Genomic DNA, 10,000 nt, shown 5'->3' with positions numbered 1-10,000 from the left:
TGTGTGTGTGCGTGCGTGTGTCTCTCTTTCTGGGTGCGTGCGTGTGTCTCTCTTTCTGGGTGTGTGCGTGTGTCTCTCTGTGTGTGAGTGTGTCTCTGTGTGTGTGCGTGCGTGTGTCTCTCTTTCTGGGTGCGTGCGTGTGTCTCTCTTTCTGGGTGTGTGCGTGTGTCTCTCTGTGTGTGAGTGTGTCTCTGTGTGTGTGTGCGTGCGTGTGTCTCTCTTTCTGGGTGTGTGCATGTGTCTCTTTCTGTGTGTGCGTGTGTCTCTCTTTCTGTGCGTGTGTGTGTGTGTGAAGTTTTAAATGTACTGTGTGCAGGTCTGTCATTACTGTCATTACTGTCATTACTGTGGTAAAGTCAGTGCAGTTTATAGATGAATAACGTGGACGTTACTGCAGGCTTGATGGAACAGGGAGAAGTTGTGAGTTTGTGTAGGAATGATGGAGAGTTTGTGTGTTGTGTGGAGCAGCGCGTCAGCTCAGTCTGTCAGCTAATAATAATGACTGCTGGTATTGTTGGCTTTGCTGAACCTGATCTGATCTCCTGCTCGCTCACTCGCTCGTCTGCAAACTGGCCAAACCTGTCCACATGAGCAGTGTCCTTAACCTGCTAACAAGGTGACTGGCTAATATCCTCCTGAACTGGTGAGTTCTCTCTCTCTCTCTCTCTCTCTCTCTCTCTCCCCTTCTCCTCTCTCTGTCTCTCTCTCTCTCTCTCTCTCCCCCCTTCTCCCCCCCTCTCTCTGTCACTCTCCCGCCCCCCCCCCCCCCCCCCCCCCACACACACACACACACTCTAGGGGTCTGTCCTGAGGGTGACTTTTTCTGGAGGACTTTATTACTGGTGTTGAAGGTGTTGAGACATGAGGACATGCCAGAGGAATTCCCTAGATTTGTCTAGAGTTTGATTCTTTATACTTCCTCTCTGTTAGTGACATCATCCTGTGTTACAGCTTCACTTCCTGTTCATATGAAGCAGAAGTCAGAGTGTTTTCACTGATGTGCTGCTGCAGTGAGTGTAGATGTAGAAGTGCTCCGTCAGGTTCACTGCTGTGTTCAGCAAAACAATTCAGTCTTTGTGTTGCGTCACTTCATGAACTGGTTAAACAACCAAGAAAGGTTTCAGAATGAGGCTGTAGACCCACCCCAGGCTTCATCATCATCATCGTTATTATTATTGTGTGTGTGTGTGTGTGTGTGTGTGCGTGTGTTGAATGATGATTGATCAGCTGTTTAATATCAACTTATTTCTAGTGTTTTTTCTTGCATCTTGATCAGACGTGTTGTGGAGGTTTTGACTACAGAGGAAGGGGAAAAGTGTGTGTGTGTGTGCGCATCCCTGTGTGTGTGTGTGTGTTATGGTGTGTGTGTTCGCATCCGTGTGTGTGTGTCCCTGACAGTGAACAGTAAACTCAGCAGCTGTTACACTGAGACCTTCTCAGTTCTACACAGATGTAATAGAGACGATACACAATGTGCAGCATAACAAGTAAAAAAGTCCATTTATTCTGAATGAATGACTTAATTTAACTAATTAACCTATTTTTAGTTAAAAAACCCAACAATAAGACAAGAAACAATGTGTGTGATGTGTGGTGTGACCTCAGCGGTGTGTGTTTTAGCTCGACTGACCTCACGTGTGTGTTTCATGTGTACAGTAAAGTCGTTAGCTGCTCGGTTGGAAGCCGAGTCTCTGGCGGTTGTTTTCCGTCACCTGCCGTTTTATTTCTCCGCTCTTTCTGTCTGCTGCCTTTTCAGCTCCTGTCAGGACTCAGACTTGGACCCTGTTGAGTTTAGTGTTAAAGTGATGTGTTAATTAACACGTTGTGTTCTACATGTTTACCTGCTCCACTTCACCATCACAGATGTAGACCACACATGGTGTCTTCCTTAACATCCTAACATGCTTATTTCCTGTGTGTGTGCACAAGGTGTGTGTGTTTGTGCACAAAAGGTGTGTGAGATGTGTGTATGGTGTGTGAAGCTCCTTCCTCATCCTCTCCTGTTGCTTCACTAAGTCTCATCACTTCACCAGATGCCACTGAGAAAAGTTTCATTAAGTTTCTAATCATCGTAGTGAAACGTCTTTCATGAAGCCTTCAGTGTTTTGTCCTGAACTGGATGCAGGACAGTGTTGTGGTGCGGAACGGTGCTGAGGAACTCTGAGGAACTCTGGAGGAGTCTGTGTGGTTTTCCATCAACTTACAATTCCTGTAAAACTGGAGTTTATCATCTGGGGTTTTGAGATCATTCAGTAAATCAGTAACAAAATCAACTGCTGAGGTTATTTTCTTTAACATTAAATAAAGGTGCCAATACTTTAATCCAAGTTCAAAAATATGAAGGATCTGGAGCGGCCAGTGTTACAGATCAAAAGGGAATCGGTCATTATTATTATTATTATTATTATTATTATTATTATTATTATTGTTATTATTATTATTATTATTATTATTGTACAACAGCTCTCTCTCTCTCTGTAATATGTGAACAGAAAGTGAACAGAACTGATTTCAATTTAATTTGATTCTTTTGTTAAAGTTCTAAAGTCCATCTAAATATCACAGACTTCTAAATGATTTAATGCAAAAAAATAAGAAACAGTAAAAATAAATTAAAACCAGACCAAACGCTCTGATGGTAAAGTACAGCCCAAAAGGTGCCAATACTTTTATCTAAGTAAATATTAATCCAATATAAAGTCCTTCACAACATTCTATCAGTGTTCTGTTACTTTACCCTCTGTAGGGAGCAGAGGGCTGGAGATCTGTGGGTGGTGTCGGTGGGTGGTGTCGGTGGGTGGAGTTGGTGGGTGGTGTTTTAGTCTAAAAGCAGTAAATCTAAGCTACAGACCAGTGATTTATATAAACATATACTGTGTTAATGAGCTGTAAAGAGAAGGTTTAATAGAGATGTCAGACCGATGAAGGTGTAACGTCCTGGCGAACGCGGCTGTAACGTCCTGGCGAACGCGGCTGTAACGTCCTGGCGAACGCGGCTGTAACGTCCTGGCGAACGCGGCGGTAACGTAACGTCCTGGTGAACGCGGCGGTAACGTCCTGGCGAACGCGCCGGTCGTCACGGCGTCAGTGTGAGTTTATCTACGACTGTTATGGAGGCTTTTTTAGACCGCTCTAATACAGGAAACTCTGCTGCCCATTTCCTTCTCTTCTGCCATCTCACTTCCTGTTCAGAGAGAGAGGGAGAATGTGGAATGTGTCTCAGTGACTCACTCTTTCCACCTTCCTGAAAATGTGTTTGTTTTCTCTTTATTTATCCACTCACTAGTCTTCAGTATACTGAGCTTAGATTCAGGATCGAACTGAAGTCAGTGAGTCAGGCTTCATTTCAGAGCTTTATATGAACATGTGCTCTTTAACTCGGTCACATTTACAAAACAACACACGGGGGGGGGGACGTCTCCGTGTGAAGGTGAAGATCACACAGCCTGCTGGAGTCACTGCTACACACTGGGGGGGGGACGTCTCCGTGTGAAGGTGAAGATCAGACAGCCTGCTGGAGTCACTGCTACACACTGGAGGGGGGGGCGTCTCGGTGTGAAGGTGAAGATCACACAGCCTGCTGGAGTCACTGCTACACACTGGACACTGGGGGGGGGCGTCTCGGTGTGAAGGTGAAGATCACACAGCCTGCTGGAGTCACTGCTACACACTGGAACAATACACCAGCTGTAAAATCCCATTAATCCCACTTCCTGCTGCAGGACAAGTCTGAAACACAGCCATGTTTGATAAACATGAGAGTTTTCGATGGTGTGTAAATGTGGGCGTGGCCTATACAGGAAGTGACTCAGCACGGTTTATTGTGCACAGACGACACAGAGCTTTTGGCTCGATGGGGTTAAAATACAAGCGTACACTCGTATCACAGATACTGCAGATCATGTGTAAGGATGGAGGGAGGAGAAGAAGGAAGAAAGGAAGAAGGAAAAGAGAAAATGAGAGGGAAGTAATGAAGGATGGATGGAACATGAAAGAAAGGAAGGACCAAAAAAGGAAGAATTAAGTATGGAAGTAATTCAAGGAAAGGAAAAGGAAGGAAAAAATAGTGAAGATAACATAAAGGAAAAAGAAGGAATACCGCAAAGGGGAAGGATGGGAAAAAGAAATGAATGAAAAGAGAGGAAAAAAACACTCTTTACTGTTTCCTGAGTGCTCTCTCTCTCTCTCTCTCTCTCTTTCTTTTACAATTAGGAATGTGTTCAGGTGACTTTCCTCTGCTTTTAGTGTTTAATCACACCATCATGTCCGTGCGCGAGTGTCCGTGGGCGGGTGTCCGTGGGCGGGTGTCCGTGGGCGAGTGTCCGTGGGCGAGTGTCCGTGGGCGGGTGTCCGTGGGCGAGTGTCCGTGGGCGAGTGTCCGTGGGCGGGTGTCCGTGGGCGGGTGTCCGTGGGCGGGTGTCCGTGGGCGGGTGTCCGTACGCGGGTGTCCGTGGGCGGGTGTCCGTGGGCGGGTGTCCGTGGGCGAGTGTCCGTGGGCGAGTGTCCGTGCGCGAGTGTCCGTGCGCGAGTCATTGAGACCACTCAGTACTTTACTGTAAATTACAGGGGCTGAATTTGTAGACACCCCCCACCCACACCCCCTGGCATGACCCAAACACATGGCACTTTGTTGGTGAGTGAAACATTAGCGCGCGGCTAATCAGGTTCTCTGGTTACAGCCTTTAACACACGCTGCAGGTCCTGAGATTAACGTTTTCTCTCTCGGCAGTCAGACGAGCCGGAGCTTTTGTCTACATATTTTTATTTGACACGATTATCCTGCTGTGTGTGAGCGCTGGCCCAAAGTAACAGGCAGGTGAACTAATAATCCCGCCCACATCAGCTGTTTAGTGAAGCCTGATGTTAGCGAGCTTGTTAGTGAAATGAGCTGCTGCTTAAAGAGATGACGTCATTATCTTGAGTAACCAAGCTTAGCACAATGCTGTGTTCAGGAAGCTAACGTTGCTAGCAGATCGTTTATGGTGACTGGTGGTGTTTTACTGTTGTGTCACTCGGTGAGATGATTAATTATAAACAGGATTTTTTCTTTCTTCTGCCCAGATTTTGCTGCTCTGTTCCAAGTTCTTTGCCTTGAACTCTTTATTGTTTCTGAGAACATATCAGTGTCCTTGGGCTTTAGATTTCCAGTGAAGGAGTCACAACAAAGCGTTTTGGAGGCCAAGGCCAGAGAAGCAGTCTGTCACACACAGATAGAGCTGGTTGTGTGTTGAGATTCTGATCCTCCGAGCTTCTCCTGTGCTGTTTTGACTGCTGATGGCTCGTTGTTGTTATTCACTCCGTCTCTGGCTCATTTCCACTCTGGCCTTGTTTTTTTCATGAGTGTCATTGTTCTTCTGGACCCAGGGAGCTTTGGGTTAATAAGCTCCTCGCTTTTCATCACTGAGGATCGAGAGCAGTGCATTGGCACTCTGTTTAGCCTTCACTTTAGCTTTATGACATCAGTGCAGTTTTTCCTTTTACTCAGCAAAATATTTGCATTTCTGTAATCAGGGTATTTGCCTCAAGGTGAGCTCAGGCACCAGGATGTTGTACCTGCCCCAGGCCGGGTGGAGCGCATTCTAGTACAGCTGCCTGTGTCAGTGAGGCTGTGTTGAGGAGGTGAGGCTGTGTTGAGGAGGTGAGGCTGTAATTCAGATATTTGAAAACATGCATCTGTGGTCAGGTTAGGGTGTGCTTCATGTAAGAGGTGTCCACTAGGGGGCACTGTCACACGAATCAAACCAAAATGTACACAAATCAGGACACAAAAATGTCATTAGTTATCAGTACTCTTACCCATAATGTGTCATTGTTACCCATAATCCCCTCTGCATCATTACCAATACCTGTAAACCCCCTCTGCGTCATCACCGTTACCCGTAATCCCCCTCTGGGTCATTACCGTTAGCGGTAATCCTCCTCTGCGTCTTTACCGTTACCCGTAATCCCCCTCTGGGTCATTACCGTGACCCGTAATCCCCCTCTGGGTCATTACCGTGACCCGTAATCCCCCTCTGGGTCATTACCGTGACCCGTAATCCCCCTCTGGGTCATTACCGTGACCCGTAATCCCCCTCTGGGTCATTACCGTGACCCGTAATCCCCCTCTGCGTCCCTGAGTATCTTGTATTAAAGATGTAAGCTCAGATTAGCATCACTGTGCAGTACAGAATGTTATTTTTAGTGAGTGTGAGCTGAGTCTGATTAACGACTCCTCGTGGGGATTTAATAATTTTCTGGTTTAAGGCATCAGGTCCATGAGCAGTCTGTGATGAGTCTCAGATTAAAGGAGAGCTGAAAGTAGATTAAAAATTCCTCAGTGGCAGTGCGGTGATGTAGGAATGTTCTCCAAGCTCCTGATCTGGATCTCGGTTCAGTGGCGACGTGTTCAGCTGTAGTTCAGCTGTAGTTTAGCCGTAGTTCAGCTGTAGTTTAGCTGTAGTTTAGCTGTAGTTTAGCTGTAGTTCAGCCGTAGTTCAGCCGTAGTTCAGCCGTAGTTCAGCCGTAGTTTAGCCGTAGTTTAGCCGTAGTTCAGCCGTAGTTCAGCCGTAGTTCAGCCGTAGTTCAGCCGTAGTTTAGCCGTAGTTCAGCCGTAGTTCAGCCGTAGTTCAGCCGTAGTTTAGCCGTAGTTTAGCTGTAGTTTAGCTGTAGTTTAGCTGTAGTTCAGCCGTAGTTCAGCTGTAGTTTAGCTGTAGTTTAGCTGTAGTTCAGCCGTAGTTCAGCTGTAGTTTAGCTGTAGTTTAGCTGTAGTTCAGCCGTAGTTCAGCCGTAGTTCAGCCGTAGTTTAGCTGTAGTTCAGCCGTAGTTTAGCTGTAGTTTAGCTGTAGTTTAGCCGTAGTTCAGGTGTAGTTTAGCCGTAGTTCAGCCGTAGTTCAGCCGTAGTTCAGCTGTAGTTCAGCTGTAGTTTAGCTGTAGTTCAGCTGTAGTTTAGCTGTAGTTCAGCTGTAGTTCAGCTGTAGTTCAGCTGTAGTTCAGCTGTAGTTCAGCTGTAGTTTAGCTGTAGTTCAGCTGTAGTTCAGCTGTAGTTTAGCTGTAGTTCAGCCGTAGTTCAGCTGTAGAAGAGAATAAACAAAAAAAACTTCATGAACGCTTCCTGGGAGTCAGTGGTGCAAATGAAAGGCAAAGTAATGCGACGTCACTCAGGACTCCATCCCACCCCCCCAGGAAGTGAAGCGTTCACCGCTCTGTACAAGGATGTGATGAGTTCGGAGCTCAAACCTGGAGTGAAGTTTCAGCCTGGAGTCCTGCTGCTTCCATCTGCAACACATTTATGGCTTAAACCTACTAAAAAAGGCAGAGGAAGGATTGTGTTATTTTACACTCATAATGATGAATATGCATAAATATGCAAATTTGGAAGAACCCTGTGTTGTCCTGCCATCATCATCATCATCATCATCATCACCAACATTAGCTGACGTCACTACACTCAGCACTGAGTCTCACTTTATGTCCCTCTTTCTTACACAGCATCGTACATAAACCCAGAGTAATGTCTCCTAAGCTACACACACACACACACACACCTCTTCACACACACACCTACTCACACACACGCCTACACACACACACACCTCTACACACACACACACACACACACCTCTTCACACACACACGCCTACTCACACACACGCCTACACACACACACACACACACACACACACACACGCAGGTTGTCGGCTCAGTGCTGTAACCCACAGCTCTGACAGCAGCAGATCTCCTGTCTCCACTTGGCCTTCTCTGTTTTCTCTGCTGTACTACACAATGCAGTGTGTGTAAAAGGCCCGGCTGCTCGGCCCGGATCAGGTGACTCCTCATCTTTCTGCTCGGCCTCTCAGATGGGTTTCTGTTCTCCGCTCTTGATTACGCTGCTACAATATTTAAGAGGGGAACGGAAACCAGACTCTGGCCCTCGGCAGAGCGCGGTAACATGAGTTAGCAGTTCCTGTTCCTCCTTCATCAGACTTCTGACAGAACCTTCAGCCATCATGGTCCCAGCTCAGCGTCCATTAATATTTACACTCCAGAAGCTTCCCGACGTTTAGTGATCGTAGACGTCAGTGTTCTCTCGTATTTAGGAGGGCGAGAGGAGGAGGGAGGGGCGAGAGGAGAGGAGGAGGAGGAGGAGGAGGGGAGAACATCAGAAAAGGTGATTTTGAAACTTTGTTCTCAGACATGAAGGTAAAACACGCCCCCTATTGACCCCCCCCACTCAGAAACTTGTCGCTCTTATAGAAAGTAAGTGTGTGTGTGTGTGTGTGTGTGTGTGTGTGTGTGTGGTAAAAGCACTTTAATTTAGTGAGATGCTTTTCTCCGAGGTGTGTGTTCTCTCTGAGCTTTGTGAAGGCCAAACTTCACACTCTGCACATCTGAGGTGTGACATGGAGCAGAGAATTGCTCTGTCTTCACCTTCCTTCTGCTGTGTTTTAAAGGGAGATGTTTCTCTCTCTCTCTCTCTCTCTCTCTCTCTCTCTGTGATGTGTGTTACACTTGGCCTCTCTCTCTCTCTCTCTCTCTCTCTCTCTCTCTCTCTGTGATGTGTGTTACACTTGGCCTCTCTCTCTCTCTCTCTCTCTCTCTCTCTCTGTGATGTGTGTTACACTTGGCCTCTCTCTCTCTTTCTCTCTCTCTCTCTCTGTGATGTGTTAAACGTGGCTCTTCTCTCCTCTCTCGTCATCTCTCGTCTCTCTCTCTCTCTGTTATTGTTGTTACACTATGGGGCCAATCGGTCTCTCAAGGGCGGGGGAATACATCTTTTATGTGTGGTTAACACGGTGTTGGCCATACTCTCCCTAGGGCATCTCTCAGTCTCTCGGGAGGGGTCTCTGCAGTCATCTCTGGAAGAGCGGGTCATTTGACAGATTTTGTTTAGTAACGCAGACGTTATAGTTCAACAAAGGGGAGGGGGGGTCCTGAAGGGAAGAACAGTCGAAAAAAGAGACAGAAAGGAGGGGAGAAAGAAAACGGGGAAGGGGGGAAATGAAAAAAAAAACATCGAGAGGAAAAGGAGGAAGAAAAGAAAGGAAAAAAGAAAGGAGAAGAGAGGGGGAAAAGAGAAGAGGAATGGAGAGAAGGAGGCGGGAAAGGGAAAAAGAGAAAGGAGGAGTTACTGCGAGTTTGAAAAGGTCATGGGGAAAAAAAAATGGGGTTAAAAAAAATTGGAATAAAAAGTCCCAAACTTTTAAATTAAAAATCGGGGGCGGAAAAAGAGGAAAAGCTCGAGTGGGAAGGGGGACTCAAATCGAAGCGTGGGGCAGGTCTACGGATGGCGGAGCTCAGGCTGGGCGGCTCAAATAGCTGCAGTGTTTCTTAAAGATAATGGGGGTAAAGATGTTACCCACTGTTTGGGGCCAAGAATCGGGGGGGAGAGGAAAAAGAGGGAGGTGGGGCTCTCAGATCAAAATAAGCGGGGGAAAGTCGAAGGATCGTCATATCGTAACAAAAAGAGGGGGAGAGGGACGAGGAAGGGGGGGGATTATCATAGCTCTGACAAGAGAGGGCAAGGTGAGGCGGGTCTCGTACTGGGAGGGGGCGGCGGCATGGTGCTGTGTGTTACAAACTTGGCCCCCCTCTCTCTCGAGTCTCTCACTCATCTCGCCACTCGGTCTACAATTGCTCTCTCAAGAGGAGGGGGGGTCTCTCTCTCATCGGGGTCTGTTATATGTGTGAGTTTTGAACGCAGGGGGGGGGGAACTGTGAGAGAATGAGTGTCGGGAGACTGGGGGGGGGAGTAACGGGAGGAAATCTCAAAAGGGGAGGAAGGGATGGAGGCGAGAAGGGGGAGCAATCAAGAAGAAAAGAGGGAGCGGGGAAATACCGGGAGTTCGAAAAAAGCAGGGAAAGGGTCAATGGACAGTCTCAAGATCATAGCAAGGGGGCGGGCTCAATGTGGCAGTCCTCGGTCGTGGGGCGGAGCAAGGAGGGGAAAAGAGGGATCAAAAGATTCCTCCTCTGTGATAAGTGTAACACACATGATGATTAAATACAGACTTACCTCAGA

The 10,000-nt window shown here is 47.2% G+C and overlaps 1 protein-coding gene and 1 long non-coding RNA gene across 4 annotated transcripts in view; one reads left to right on the top strand and one right to left on the bottom strand.

Moving 5' to 3' along the window:
• LOC125139725 overlaps window positions 1-3,093 on the bottom strand; it is a 6,248-nt gene extending 3,155 nt beyond the window's left edge. The window contains exons 1-2 of the long non-coding RNA XR_007138797.1: window positions 2,920-3,093; window positions 1,631-1,782 (exon numbers count right to left, since the gene is read on the bottom strand). This is a non-coding gene — a long non-coding RNA (uncharacterized LOC125139725). The remainder of the gene's footprint in view (window positions 1-1,630; window positions 1,783-2,919) is intronic.
• Window positions 1-10,000, top strand: part of ptbp3 (polypyrimidine tract binding protein 3) — a 44,417-nt gene that overhangs the window by 2,229 nt on the left and 32,188 nt on the right. The gene's annotated exons all lie outside the window — the stretch shown is intronic.

The sequence above is a fragment of the Tachysurus fulvidraco genome, chromosome 20 (assembly GCF_022655615.1).
Source record: "Tachysurus fulvidraco isolate hzauxx_2018 chromosome 20, HZAU_PFXX_2.0, whole genome shotgun sequence".
In the NCBI taxonomy this organism is placed as follows: Eukaryota; Metazoa; Chordata; class Actinopteri; order Siluriformes; family Bagridae; genus Tachysurus; species Tachysurus fulvidraco.
Note: the sequence above shows the minus strand (reverse complement) of the source record. Positions and strands in the feature narration are given on the sequence as shown.